The sequence below is a fragment of the Vicia villosa genome, unplaced genomic scaffold (assembly GCF_029867415.1).
Source record: "Vicia villosa cultivar HV-30 ecotype Madison, WI unplaced genomic scaffold, Vvil1.0 ctg.000927F_1_1, whole genome shotgun sequence".
Lineage (NCBI taxonomy): Eukaryota > Viridiplantae > Streptophyta > Magnoliopsida > Fabales > Fabaceae > Vicia > Vicia villosa.
In genome coordinates this window covers 374,372-389,690 of record NW_026705417.1, presented here as the reverse complement: position 1 = coordinate 389,690, position 15,319 = coordinate 374,372, and the positions used below count along the sequence as shown (strand labels likewise).

At 34.8% G+C, this 15,319-nt stretch overlaps 2 long non-coding RNA genes across 3 annotated transcripts; both read right to left on the bottom strand.

Moving 5' to 3' along the window:
• Positions 1-3,035: 3,035 nt before the first annotated feature.
• On the bottom strand, positions 3,036-4,792 carry LOC131632330 (uncharacterized). Of its 2 annotated transcripts, none has more exons than XR_009292963.1 (4): positions 4,462-4,792; positions 4,272-4,353; positions 4,033-4,172; positions 3,036-3,911 (listed from the first exon to the last, which is right to left on the bottom strand). It is a non-coding gene; the product is annotated as an uncharacterized LOC131632330 (long non-coding RNA). The 2 variants fall into 2 exon arrangements; XR_009292962.1 differs by having other exon boundaries at positions 4,033-4,152.
• A 7,448-nt stretch (positions 4,793-12,240) lies between these two features.
• On the bottom strand, positions 12,241-13,037 carry LOC131632316 (uncharacterized). Its single transcript, XR_009292953.1, has 2 exons — positions 12,571-13,037; positions 12,241-12,465 (listed from the first exon to the last, which is right to left on the bottom strand). It is a non-coding gene; the product is annotated as an uncharacterized LOC131632316 (long non-coding RNA).
• Positions 13,038-15,319: the final 2,282 nt, after the last annotated feature.

The following is a 15,319-nucleotide window of genomic DNA, read 5'->3' as shown; positions in this document are numbered from 1 at the left end:
GAACAGCTCGCTAAGTTGAAAACTCGCAAAGAGCGACTTAGGCAAAAAAGAGCGTCTCGGTGAATCGAAAACCCGAAAGGGCGATTCAGGCAAAAGTTAGAGACATAAAAAATAATAATCAATCCCGGTAAACTTAAAACCCGAAAGGGGTAGTTTACGCAAAAGTTAGGGATATATGGCAAGTAACTGTGTTCAGGACAAACTTGATCATTCAAAATCCATAGCGGAGTGTTCATCAGCAGTAGGTCATCTTCTACGAAGCACGAATACAGCACAACTCGGAGTGGAAGGGAGAGATAACGGTCGTCACGTTTCATCGTAGCCCTTTTCCCGAAAATTACCAATTTCCAACTTTGTAAATACTCCATGGAATCAAGCATTTGGCTGATTACCATTCCATATATAATAATTTGAGCCTTGTGCTTTTCCTTTGCAATCTAGTCTTATTCAGTTTCTTGAAATGCATTTTAAATTTTAACAGTCATTTTCTTGAAACAAATGTTTTCATAAAATAAAAATGAATTTACTTGCAAAAATAAAGGTGAAATTTCTTTCTAAGGTTTACAAACAATAGGAAGAATGCAAACAGTTGCTCCAAGAACGGGTGAGACTCCGGGAACCGATATTTCCCCATGAGGTCGCTTTGCGAACATCTCCCGATGACGGATCTTTACTTCAATTCATATTACTCATTTCAAACAGCGGACATCTGATAACCCGACATTCCCGAGAGAGTTCGAACTCCAAGAAGAGGACATCTTCTGATCCACAAGAATTTCAGTCGTATCATAGGATTTCACATCCGCGACAATTCTGTTCACATTCACTTTACACTTTATTATTGTCATAATATTCATGCATACATTACATCATAACTGCATAGTCAAATTAGGCTTTTAAATCATGAGAATGCCTAAGTCATTAAGGCATGAACTCAAGTTTCCCCTGCAAGTCCTGGAGAAACTTTTTCCTTCAAGACAATGATCCATGTAGAGAGATTTCCCCAAGCAAGTCAATAAATGGTAGTCTCCCTCAAAGAGATAGTTTGTTCACTTTTGGAATTCCTCAGCCGAAAATCTCCTGCAGAGCGACATTCGACAGTCTTCTTCAGATAAGATAGTCTGCTTCACATTCCGGAGCTCCCTACAGGTTTGGTATTTCCCCAGCAAGGTCGAGAGGTACCACTTCTTGTCAGAGGGAAATTCAGAATCTCCCAGCAGATCGACAAATGATTCCCCAGCGGAGTCAGTGAATGATAGTCTTCGTCCAGAAGATAGTTCAGATTCTCCAACAGAGTCAGCAAATGGCAGTCTCTTTCAGCAGAAGACAGTTTGCTCACTTTATCACAGCAGGGTCTACAAATGGCAGTCTCTCCCAGTAGAAGACAGTTTGTTTCCCCAGGAGTCAGCAAATGGCAGTCTCTCCCAGTAGAAGACAGTTTGTTTCCCCAGCAGTCAGCAAATGGCAGTCTCTTTCAGCAGAAGACAGTTTGCTCACTTTATCATAACAAAGGTCGACAAATGGCAGTCTCTCCCAGTAGAAGACAGTTTGCTCCCCTAGTAATTGGCAAATGGCAGTCTTTTCCCAAGAAAAGACAGTTTGTCTGCTAAATACTCAAGAGATCGACAAATGGCAGTTTCTTCAAACAGTTTGTCTATTTCTGGGATGTTTAACTCCCCACAGAGTCAATGAATGGCAGTGTTCCTCTTAGGAAAATAGTTCGTTGATTCCCCAGGCACCAATTGACGAATGGCAGTTTTCACCCCGAAAACAGTTCGTCCGCCTTCAAACAAAGTCATTAGCCCCTCAAAAGATCATGAGGCCATATGACATTCTCTCAAAGACGTCAAGTCAAAAGGGAAGATGGTGAAGTTTCTTTACTACCGTCGAATGGCATCTTATCTCCAAGCGCTGATAAGAAGTTAGACGAGGAAACAAACCTTTGAAGTTTCTTTACTACCATCAAATGGCGTCTCGTCTCCAAGTGCTGATGAGAAGTTTGATGAGGAAACAAACCTTTGGAGATTTTCTCTTTATCTGAGATATCGTCCAAACACAACTAAGACCAGTTTCGAGATTTGGACATCCGAAACAAAGGGGGAAGTTGTTTACCTTTTCTAAGTATCAACACTTAGTTAAAGAAGATGGATTGCGCATCCTACATTGCCATCCATTCGCCAGAATCCACATCAAGTATTTCTGCAGGAGTTCGTCTCCTCATCCCCCGCCGAGTGCGACAACGGGATCAAATCATGCAAAGATTTTATCAATTACAAACATCTCAGGAGCGCCCAAAATTCGGGCATTTCTTTGATATTTAAGTCTCTTTTACGCAGGAGAGATCGAGGTCTCAATCTCTCTCCCTCCAGATAAAAGAAACTTAAATAGGGGCATCTGTCATACCCCAATTTTTGACCCCCCTGAGATGTCACATCCCAGGCGTCAAATTCAAAAATATTTCTTGATCGGTTTGGAAGCCGTGATCAAGATTCCATTCATTCACTCATTCATTGCAAAATAATTTCATGTCCATGGAGTTTTTTCAAATAAAGTGCGCCATTTCCAATTTGTGGATTCAAGAGGATGTTTGGAATTGATTTCATGCTTTTTGGCCTATGGATTCATCATAATAAAGAAGATTGGCTCATGTGAATTATTTGGAATTTTGAAACAAGATCAAGATCATTCATGGGAATTTCTTCAAGTTTTGCAAGAGGATATCTTTTAGTTTATTTGTTGAAAGATAAATTCAAGTGATTATTCAAGATCATGAATTTAAGGATTGTGAATCCAATATCATTTCAAAATTCATGGTACAAGAACACTTTTCAAGACTTGAAATTTAAATTTCTCACTAGCCCAAAGGTATTCTACCATTCCTATTCAAGAACTACCATGGATCATTCAAATTTGCAAAATTCAAAGTTCACTCAAGAATATTCAAACTTCATGTTTGAATAACAATTTCATTCAAAGTTCTAAAAGGAGATTCAAGCATTACAAGTGAAGTTCTTTTACATGAACCAATTTCTAAATTCCAAATGAATTACAAAATGGACTTCATTCAAAATTCATGTTACAACATTCAAAGTTCCATTGATTCTCAAGAATACAAGGTCCAAATTCATACAATTCTAAGGTGGAATGAATTGGAATTACAACAAGCGAAAATACAAAGTTTTCTTGAATTCATTCTTCAACCTTCAAGCTTCCATTCTTCAAGTCCAAGTTTCTTCATTCTTTCTTCAAGTCCTCATGTGACATGAAAAAGAAACAAAAAAGGTGGAATTAGCAAGTCTCACAAAAAATAATTCAAGAGGGCCCAAAAGCCCAATTAAAGTCAAAAAGTCAAAAAAAGTCAAAGAAAGTCAAAGAAATATATTTTATGTCATACTACTACACTTAGAAGTTACCAACTTTGACATAAAATGAAGCATTGTCGTGGAACTACAAGAGTTGTGAAGGGAATCTTTCCCTCCCATGTGCATGTTCCTCCCATGTGCACAAATTTGTGAGCTTTGCCATTAAGCAAACTTAGCATGAAAGAAACTTTTGCAATGATTATTTTGGGAAAGAATATTCTTTGCAATGATGACAACTTAGTAACTAAGTGAGCTTAAGGACTAAGCTTTGGTTCCAAAATGACCAAAATTATCCCTCACTTTTTCCTCTATAAATAGAGGAGAGACACACAAATGAAGGAAACGAAAAAAAAGAGGGGAAGAGTAACACATAGAATTCTCATACTTCTAAGTGTTATTCTACAAAAAAAGAGAGAAAGAGTGAAAAGGTAGTGGTTCTTCATACCTTACTTGAAGATCTTCATCTTCAAGCTTTCAACAACTTGAAGTTCCATCTTCAAGTTCTCCCACAATCCAAAGAGGTGTTATGGCATCACCTTCATCAAAAGCCTACAACAATTTAAAAGAAAGAAAGGTTGTTAGTAACAACAATTCAAAGTTGTTTCATCATCAACAACCACACGGTTTCAATTCAACAAACCGCAAGGAGGGAGAAAAGAGAGCAACTCACGGTTTTGTTCATCTTCATATCACCTTCAATCAAACTGCAGCAACAACATAATCACTTCAACACAAAAATTCAGCAACAACAACAGTTGCAATAACAACATCACCGAAGGTTCTTGCTCACCTGCAGTCAAAACACCGACACTGCAATCATTCACAATTGCAACAAAAATTCAGCAAACAGCAACAATTCATAGTTGCACAGCAGCAGTAATCCAGAAAACAAAAGGGGTAAGCACATACCTCAACATAATCCTGCGAACAACTTGTCATCACAGGTAAGTAGTTTCCACCTTAACTCTTAATATTATTGATAAATCTGAAACTGCAAACATGTATTCTGTTTTATCATATGAAAAAAATCGAAAATAGATAGATTATATAATTGTTATTATACCATAAAAAAGGAAAACGAAATTGGGAAAGCAAATACCTGGTTTTATATTTCTGAAATCAGTTCACAACTTAAGTTGTTCTTGTTGGTATGAGCTTCGTTTTTCCTCCCATGGCCGCCGTAGACTTTCTGTTCGGTAGTCGCTATTGTTGTTGTTCATAAACGCAGAACCAAGAGGGTTTTTGTTGTTGTTCACCGTGAGAGCGAGTTGCTGTTGTTGTTGTTGTTTTTCAAACGAGAGAGAACAGAGAGACGACGAGAAACCGCGAGCAGAGAGAGCTTCGGTTTGTTGTTTTTGTTCCTCCTTTGTTTTTTGTTCGTGAACGATGAAGAGAGGGAGGGGGCAATTTGGCCTCTTTGTTTCGTTCTCTAGGGTTTTCTCAACCCAGGTGTGTAGTAACATGGGCGGATCCGGGTCACACTGACCCGACCCGGTCCGGCCCAACCTTTTTTTTTTATTTTTATTTCAGCTCTTCATTTGGGCTGCACCTCCCATATGTTCTTAAAACACCTCCTTGGCCCATTGCTAGTTTTTTTAATGGTCTCTTTAATTTTATTTAAAAAGATTATTATAAATAAAACTTAGTATTCTAATCCTTATTAAAAACTCCAAAAAAATATATATTAGATACATATTTATGTTTTTTTGTTTCTAATTATTTTCTTCTTTTATGAAAAATCACAAAAATATCTTTATTAGATTAATTTCTTTTGAATTTGATATTTTTATATTATTTTGTACAATTAATCATTTAAATTTTATTTGATTACTGTTGCATATATTATTCGAATTTTCTCACTTCATCCGAGACTTCGAGATTATTTCTCTGTTATTCTCTGGCTTTGTCTGTTTTGTTTGGTCTTCCATTTGCTGTAGAAGTCCTTAAACAATTACTGGACGATCATGGAATGTTGTAAGCTGTGAGCTTATCCGACGTTCTATTTTGCTGGTGTGGATGCTTAATACCTGTTGAGATCCCAATTTATTCCAAACATATCACTTGATGATCAAGGTAACACCTCAAACTCAGAAATCCAATTTCTCATTATTCGAGGTAAGCCTAAAACTCATAAAACTGTTTTCACAACGGTAATCATTTCAAATCATAAAATCATTTCAAATTGCTTTTACACCAGTACTGCAAAGTACTGGGCCTCTAATAGAGTGTAAGTCCCAAACACCTTCTCTTCTTAGCTTGTTTTCAAAACTGTATTTTCAAAATCTTCTTTCTGTTTTCAAAACATTCTTCTGGTATTTGAAGGGCATTATTCCCGGTGAAACTCTTCAGATACCTATGTGACCTTTGTCCATCTTCACTTCTTCTGTTTTCAAAAATCATTAACTGTTTATCATAAAGTACATTCAACTATTATCCACCAATTACTGTTGAGGCTCTGTACATACTTCTTCAATGGCCTCCACTCCATCCAGGTTAGGCTTTACAAGCTTTCAATTTACAGTCTTTATTTAAATTACTGTCAAATATAAACTGTGCATATATTAGTTTAGAACTGCGTTTGAGTATAAACCTTAGGACAGTTAAACTATATATATATTATAGGAATATGACCTAGGATTGAGAATGTCTTCCCGGTGAAGGCTCTTTCCTAATTAGAGATCTGTAGTTCAAACCCCCAAGATGAATTATTCCCGGTGAAACATCTTGGCAAAAACCTTAGAATCCAAATAAATAGGACACATCCACCCAAAGAGGAATTATTCCCGGTGAAACCTCTTACCCATTTGCTTAGAGCCAAAATAAGTTCAAAACCACATAAGCTTTCTCTTGTGCTATAACAAGGACCCTCGATTAGCCTCCTCTTGGGCTTTGTACAAGGACCCACAGGCTTCTTAAAAGCATTTCCGGCTTCCTCTTGAGCTTGTATACAAGGACCCATCAGGTTTCTTATAAACATAGGAACAGGTCTTTAGTCACCTTTTAGCCTACCCTGGTGAGTTTCTTCCAATTTAAACCAGACTTTAAACAAGCTAAGTTTGTCTCAATTTCACATTGAGTACATTTTTGGAATGAGAGACATGGACAGTCTCTGTCACCCTTATCTTCATCAATCCTCCTTAGTAGAGTCTAGGATCTATGTTTTGGTCATCCTCAGCATTGAGTCAGCCTTCATCTTGGGCTTTAAACAAGAAGTCTCACTAGATAATCTTTCTGCCATCTTTTCATTTCAACAAAAATCCCTGGAAAGGGTTAGCCTCCAAAGTCAATTAAAACCAATCCTTCAAATCCAAAATCCCTGGAAAGGGTTAGCCTCCAAAGTCATTTAAAATCAATCCATTCCTTCATTTCAACAAAAAAACCCCTGGAAAGGGTTAGCCTCCAACATCTGTTTAAAATGTCAAAACAATAATTTCATTCTCTTAGGAGATAATTTCCCCAAAAGAGTCAAAACCCCTGGAAAGGGTCAGCCTCCAAAAAACATGATAAAGTCAGTCTTTTAACAGACAAATTCACCAGCTGAGTCAAAATCCCTGGAAAGGGTTAGCTTCCAAAAGAAAAACAGTCTTTTTTTAATCTCCAGTAGAGTTAAAACCAACAAAAAACAGTTAGCCTCAACCTTGGGCTTCATACAAGGCACCCAAATAATAAAACTCCCCTGTCTAGAGTCAGCCTCAACCTTGGGCATTGTACAAGGCAGATAATAGAGTCTCCCCAGTGAGTTCTTCATCACTCAGTAGCCACAACTTTGGGCTTTGTACAAGGCAGATAAACCATATCTTTCATGTGTCAAAGATTCCTAACACTTAGGATCTTTTCCCCATATAGTCATCCATACTTAATTCATTTAAGAGTCCGCCACAACCTTGGGCTTTGTACAAGGCAGAAAATAATGTTTTCCCTAGCTAGAGTCAGCCACAACCTTGGGCTTTGTACAAGGCACATAAAATAAAGTCATTCATTCAATTATCCTCAACAGTCAGCCACAACCTTGGGCTTTGTACAAGGCACACAAATAGAGTCTCCCTAAACAGAGTCAGCCTCAATTCTTGGCTTTGTACAGAACACAAAAAATACCCTGTAATTAACCCCCAGTGGAGCCATCTCCCAGAGTCAATAATCATTAATAAATCAATCAAAAAGCCTCAAGCTTGGGCCTCATACAAGCCAGCTAAAGTCAAATCTTTTATACAGTAGATAGACATAGCTTATCTCCATAGAGAGATATTTTTACTACTCTACCACATTCAAACAAACAAACATTTCAATTTCAATTTCAATCAAAGTCTCCCATTTAGGACTCTGAAAGACATGCTCTGGCACATCCCCAGACTTGTACACTTTCCCTAATTTGGATGAGCATCTTTCTTTCATTTAAGAGGCATCTGACTGGCATACTTGTACACCCAAGTAAGGTCCCCCTCTTGAATGAAATGAATCCAGTTATTCTGTCACTCCTTTCAAAATGTTTGTGGTAGAATAGTACAAATACCTCTCTGTAGAGATAATTTCATATCTCTTTACTGTAAACAGAGATTTAATTCCAAGCTTCAACCTTGAGCTTCAAGCAAGGCACCAAAAAAACAATTAATTTCCCTAGTTAGTTCCCCGAACTACAATAAGCTCTGACTTCCACTAGGGATATGTAGGCATGAGGTTCACAAGGAATCTCAGCGAGCTAATAAAATACCAAAAATAGTCAGTCTGTCTATCTGTCTGTCTTTTCAAATCAATTCAATTCCTTCTCCTAACACAAAGGAGAAACTTTCCCAATCATTAGCAATAAACACAAACACAAATGACACAGAGAAGGTTCCTGTAGAGTACTACAGATATGTAGGGTGTTTAAACACTTCCCTATGTATAACCGACCTCCCGGACTCCAGAATTTCTAGTCTAGGTGTAAATCCCCACACTTAGCAAACTCCTAGGGTTTAGTTGAGATCTTTTTTTCCCTTTCCTACTCGTAGGACAAATAAGAAAGTTCGTGTGATATCGTAGGAAGAACTGAAATAAAATTCATCCCACCACGGGCGCATTCTCCTTCCAAATTTCGCGTGAAGGGTCTAGCGTGCCGTCCTCCCAAGTGAAACGGGGAGGTAAAATAAAACGACACCACAACATGATATGGAATGGAATAAACCACCATGTATTCTATCTGATACGATAACTACCAAGACCTATCCACTATATACATCAAATTATTGTTGTTTTCCTCAATTATATAAACCTAAAACTGTTCTAATTCCAAATTTTCACAGAAGCCAAATAATTGATTTAAACATAGCAGCTTCATCATTAATTTCCAAGTTAGAATACTTCTACAATTAACACAAGAAAGGAAACACCATTTATACCCTACATTCCTTCTAAGAATTTCCTCTGTTACTTCAAAAGAGAACACAGTTTAAATGAAAAAATATCTATAAGAGTAGCATACTCAAATGCATCGCCACCTCTTAATTTCTATACCTGTGTCCGCAACAAAACCCAAACAACCCCAACAACAATGAGATTTTCAATCAATATAAAAACAAGGAACAACGAGAAGAAAATCAAATACTGAAGTCGAAATTTTCAAAAAACAAATGAAATTCGAGAAGGAGAAACAAATGTGTGGAAAAAAGATTAGGAACTGATAAATCTTACAGAGATTATGAAAAGGTGATTGCGTTTCTAGGTCAGAAGAACGGTGAGACAATGGAGCGCCGGTGGTAGTGATTGCGTGTAAGAACGGCGAGACAATAGGTGGAGCGTTTTGAGATATGAGAAATGCTAACAACACTCTCTTTTGAACACTCTCTCAAACACTCACTTTCTTATTGGTTGAAACATATGTGGGTCCTACTACTTTATGTGGGACCTATTTTCAAAATGAGGGGACCACACATATTTTAACCAATAAGAAAGTGAGTGCTTGAGAGAGTGTTCAAAAAAGAGTGTTCAAAAAAGAGTGTTTCTAGGGTTTTCAATTTTGTTTGAAGGAGCTACTATCACGTTGTTAGTGTCTTAGTGGTTTCATTCTCACTAATTTTGGTTTAACAAAAAGATTGAAATATATGATTACTAAAGTATAAATAACCTTTGTTTCAATTGAATTTAGTGTCTTGCTGGTTGATACTTAACTCAACATGAGTTGAAACTAAGGTTCAATTCCCAGTCTTAGCTTCATAAAAAAAGCCACTTCAAACTTTTAAATTTTCTAATTTTAATCTTTATCAGATTTTTTTAATGATTTTTTAAATTTATTTTTTAAAACTTTCGTAACTACTTTTAAAATATACGTTGAATAATTAAATAATATATATCAAAGTTCGCAAACATTTATTTTTTTAAAAACTAAAATCAAAATTAAATTAAAAATTAATTAAAATATATCATAAAATTAAATAATAACATAGATAAAATAATAATTAAAAATTAATTAAAATATATCATAAAAATAAATAATAACATAGATAAAATAATAATTAAAAATTAAAATTAAACTAAATAAAAAATATCATAAAAATAATTAGTAAAATAGAAAAAAAATAATGATTAATTTTTTTATTGTAAAATATAAACAAAATTTACAATTATTTTTAGAAAAAAATTTAAAAATGTCAAATTTGCAGAAAAATCCGCAGGAAACTTTCCTGCGGATTTTGTATTGTGGTTTTGTTTCATTAAAATCATTTTCCGCAGCAAAATTCGCAGAAACATTTCCTGGGAATTTACCTGCGGATTCTATATTGTAGTTTGATAATTTGTTGGAAATATATATTCCGCAGCAAAAACCGCAGGTATTTCTGCGGAATTTTCTGCCAGTCTTATTTCGCAGGAAAATTTATTTTATTTCATAAAGTCCCAGGAAAATCCGCAGGTAAACTTGCGTAAATATTTCCGCAGGAAATTCCGCAGGTAAATCGAGTATTTCAGTAGCCTTGCCCAATAGGAAATCATTATATGTAATAGTTAAGAATACCTCCGAAATCATATTCACATGAATCTTATGACAAATTATAACCTTACATAATGATTAAGAAATCGAGTCTTTTAAATCATATTTATTTTAGATTACACATATATCTTACGATAATATATAACCTTACATAATCTTCTTCACTTTTTTTTTTTTAAGCCAATAATCTCCTTCACCTTAGTTATGCAGCATTTATTTTGAAATTAATAAAAATATATTTGTCACACATTATAAGTTTTTTAAAGAAACCAATACAAATTTCTTAATTAATATACAATTATTGCAGTAAATTTTTACATTTTTTTGTAGCGAATTTAGTGAATAAAAAAAGGTTAATACCATTTTACCCCCCTGCCATATATGTCTTTTCTGATTTTGCCCCCTGTAAATTTTTTTTTTTGAAAAACAACCTTGTCATTTCAAAAAGTTAACTTTTTAGCCCCTAAAGTCAAAATCCGCAGGAAAATCCGCAGGAAACCTGCAGATTTTCCTGCGGATTTTGACTTTAGGGGCTAAAAAGTTTGCTTTTTGAAATGACAAGGTTGTTTTTCAAAAAAAAAAAATTTACAGGGGGCAAAACCAAAAAAGACCTATATGGCAGGGGGGTAAAATGGTAATAACCCATAAAAAAAAGAGTGAAGACTCATTTTGGCCCCTCACAAAAATTATATGATCTAAATTAGTCCTCCACAAAAAATAGGACCCGATTTAATCCCATACAAAATATAACCAGGTCATATTAGACCGCCAAGTCGTATTTATATTAGTCCTTCTGGGGATATTTTTTTCTAACCGGTTTTTTCTTCTACTTTTAAACCGTGACTGGACCGCCAAGTCGTATTTTATTTTTCATTTTTATTTTTTAAATACTAAATAAATATAAAAAAAATAAGATTTGTTTTGAGAAGGAATAGAACTCAAGACATTTATGTCACATCCTATGCCTTTACCACTATGTCAACATACATTGGTGATAAATAATTGACATGATTTATAGTAATATTAAACAATTCTGAATTTAAAACAAAAAATATAAATTTTGATACCTACGGGGTCTCAAACCCAAGTCCCTTCAAATTAAATGGTAGTCACTTTATTTTAAATATGAAAAGTAATCTAAGAGGGGTTGCATGAATTAGATTAATTGATATTAGTGAATTTTTCTCGATAATGAATGTTAACAATGTTTTGATTTTTTTGAAACTATAATAACAATTTCGAAAAAATTAGAACAATATTGCTAACATTCATAATCGAGAAAAATTCACTAATACCGATTAATCTAACTGAATCACCCGCTCTTAAATCATTTTTCATATTTACAGTAAAGTGAAGTGACTATCATTAAATTTGAAGGGACTTGAGTTTGAGACCTCATGGGTACAAATTTTATATTTTATATTTTAAATTTAGAATTGTTTAATATTACTATAAATCATGCGAATTATTTGTCACAAGTGTATGTTGGCATAATGGTAAAGGCATAGGATGTGACCTAAATGTCTTAAGTTCGATTCCTTTTCAGAACAAATCTTATCTTCTTTTTTGTATTTTAAAATCTGAATTGTTTAAAAATAAAATTAAAAATAAAAATCAATTTAGTATTTAAAATATGAAAAATGAAAAATAAAATACGACTTAGCGGTACAGTCACGGTTTAAAAGTAGAAGAAAAAATTGATTTGAAAAAAATATTTCTAGAAGGACTAATATAACCCGGTTATATTTTGTAAGGGATTAAATCGGATCCTATTTTTTGTGGAGGACTAATTTGGGTTCTGTAATTTTTGTGAGGGACCAAAATGGGTCTTCACTCTAAAAAAAATTAAAGTATTTAGTGAAATATCAGTAGATAGTGCGAAAGATCACAAGATTATTGATACTATGACATATAAAATTAAAAGCTTAGAAGAGCATTCGAAGAGTATTAATTATTCTTGAAGAGAACTTGTATACTCTCTTGGATACCAAATTAAATTTAGAATCATATGTGAACATTATTAACTAAATGCTATCACATCAGCACATTTGCATTGTCTATTATTACACTTCACTATCAGTGGGGGTGTGCACCACACAAGAAAACTTGTACAATCTGTATCTTTTCCACATGTAGCAACTCCTATATTGAAAAATGTGAACAAATATTAGATAATATATTGTTGATAAACATTGTGCACAAAGTAACAAAAAAAAAATTGTAAACAAATATTAATAAAAGTATTACTTCCATTGTTGAATTGCACAAGAAAGATAGAAATAAAGATAATCATAATATATACAAATTTCATAACTTCAGCCATATATCTTTCTCTGAAATAAAGAAATGGTTTTATCAATTTAAATCTTTTAAAATTTGAACTCTCCTTACATAAATTAAAATAATATTGTAATTTATAAACTTTTAAAAAGTCGTTCTTAATATTAAAATAATTATTAAAAAAATTTCAACTACATCAGTTAATTGTATTTGTCTCTCTAGCACATTTAATAATCATTTTAGATTAAAAAAATCATTTTCCTAAATAGTTTAAACCTTTCATGATATGAAAGAGTAAAACACAAAACTTAAATGAAATTTAAATAGTTTTGTAAGAAAACATGTTTATAAATTAATTAATGGAGTGTTTTTAGAGATAGATTTAACTTTCAAATGTTGCATACTCATTAGTTTTGATTTCTTTATATTCGACCTTTATGTTATTAGTAATATGAATTTCGGACATTATATTGATGAATAATTCCACAATATATTATAAAAAGTTTTGGTAATAGTGTATATTTTGATTAATGGAAATGCACGTCTTAAACATTTTATTTAGATAACTAATTACATAAAAAAGAAGTTGTAGAAAATGTGAATTATTTTAAGGATTAAGTTATAAAGTGGAAATGTTTATCCGCTATTGTCCTTAGTTCCTGGAAATGGTTTAGAATAGTTAATGATTCTTCTTTGGCTACGTTTGGAACATTTACCCTCTTCTCTGTATAAAGAGGTGTGGAAGATGAGTGTATCTTCCATCTTCAGCAAGTGAAACAAAAATCAGAAAGAAAACCTAGTGAAGATAGTGATAAGATTTTCATTGAGAGAGATGATACACGTGTGCAGGTTTTATATGAACTAAATACACACTCAGCAAGCTGTAACTACTTAAGAAAGTAGTTATCACGTACTGTAACAAACTATTAACCGAAAACAGTTATCCCATACCTATATACATGCATAAGTAATATATGGTACATACATATAACAATCATAGTGATATATATCTAACACCCCCCCTCAAACTGAAGTGGACGATGAAGGGCAGAGGACCTTGAGTTTGTGACGCAGCTGTTCAAAGGCGGCAGAACCAAGAGGCTTGGTTAAGGTATCAACAATCTGGGCCACAACAGGAACATGTTGAATGTGCACACGTTTAGAAACCACTCTTTCACGTACAGAGTGAATGTCTAACTCAATGTGCTTCGTACGGGCATGTAACACAGGATTGTGGGAAAGGAGAACTGCACTAAGATTATCACACAACAGAATTGGTGTGTGAAAGGGGATATGAAGTTCTGCAAGTAACGATTCTAACCATAATAGTTCAGATGTGGTATGAGCCAACACACGATATTCAGCTTCTGTGCTCGACCGGGCCACTAAATACTGCTTAATTTTTAGAGCTCCACGCAACCAGATTAGGGCCAAAATACAGGCATGATCCTGAGGTCGATCTTCTGTCATCTGGATCACTTGCCCAGTCAGAATCATTGTAGGCACGAATGGAGAACTTAGAACCTACAACAGAAGGAGACAAGACCAATCCACGAGTAACCGTGCCACTTAAGTATGTTAAGATTCTCCTAACAGCAGCCCAATGAGTGTCCAGAGGGATTGACATGAACTGACAGGCTTTGCTCACACTGAAGGAGATGTCAGGTCTTGTTAATGTAACATATTGAAGAGCTCCAACAATAGACCTGTAAAGATGAGGATCAGCAAAATGGTTGCTCAACATAGGAGTAGGAACACCATTTGCACCATTCATCTTGGCTCTGGAGAGGGGATATTTAATGTACTTTGTTTGGGTGAGTAAAAGTGACCCATTGGACTGAAATTGCACTTCAATCCCCAGGAAGTAGCTAGGTCTGCCTAATTTCTTTAGGGAAAACTCATGATGTAATTTGTTGATGAGATCATGAATGAGAACAGAGCTAGATCCAATAATCAAAATATCATCTACATAAACTAAGGCATATAAGGATATACCTTGTTTAGAGTAGACAAACAAAGAAGTGTCAAACCTGGAGGCAGTGAATCCAAATTGTAGTAGTGCATGAGTGAGCTTCTCATACCAGGCCCTAGGGGCTTGTTTAAGTCCATAAATAGCTTTGTGAAGCTTACACACAAGTGACTTGTCATCAGAAACAAAACCAGGTGGCTGAGTCATATAGACTTCTTCCTGAAGAATGCCATTCAGAAAAGCATTATTGACATCAATTTGTTGAATATCCCATTGGTGAGTGAGAGCAAGAGTCAAAATAACTCTGATAGTTGTTGGCTTAACCACAGGTGAAAATGTTTCTGTAAAATCAAAACCCTCCTCTTGATGGTAGCCTTTGGCCACAAGCCTGGCTTTATGTTTATTGATAGAACCATCAGCATTTTGTTTGAGCTTAAAGACCCACCTGCACCCTACAACTTTTCTATCACGGGGCAGAGTGGTTAAAGTCCAGGTTTTGTTTGCTAGCGGAGCATTAAATTCAGTATGCATGGCTTGTGCCCACTCAGGTTTGGTCAGGGCCTGTTTAGCACTTGTAGGTTCACAAGCAGTGTTAGCAACAAAGGCTTTTGGTTTTGAATGGCCTGTTTTGGCTCTAGTAAGCATAGGATGATCATTGACAAGCAAGATAGGAGAGGAATTAGGAGAAGTAATAGAGGGAGAGTTTGAAGAACTAGAGACAAGAAGAGGAGAGGAGATGGTTAATTC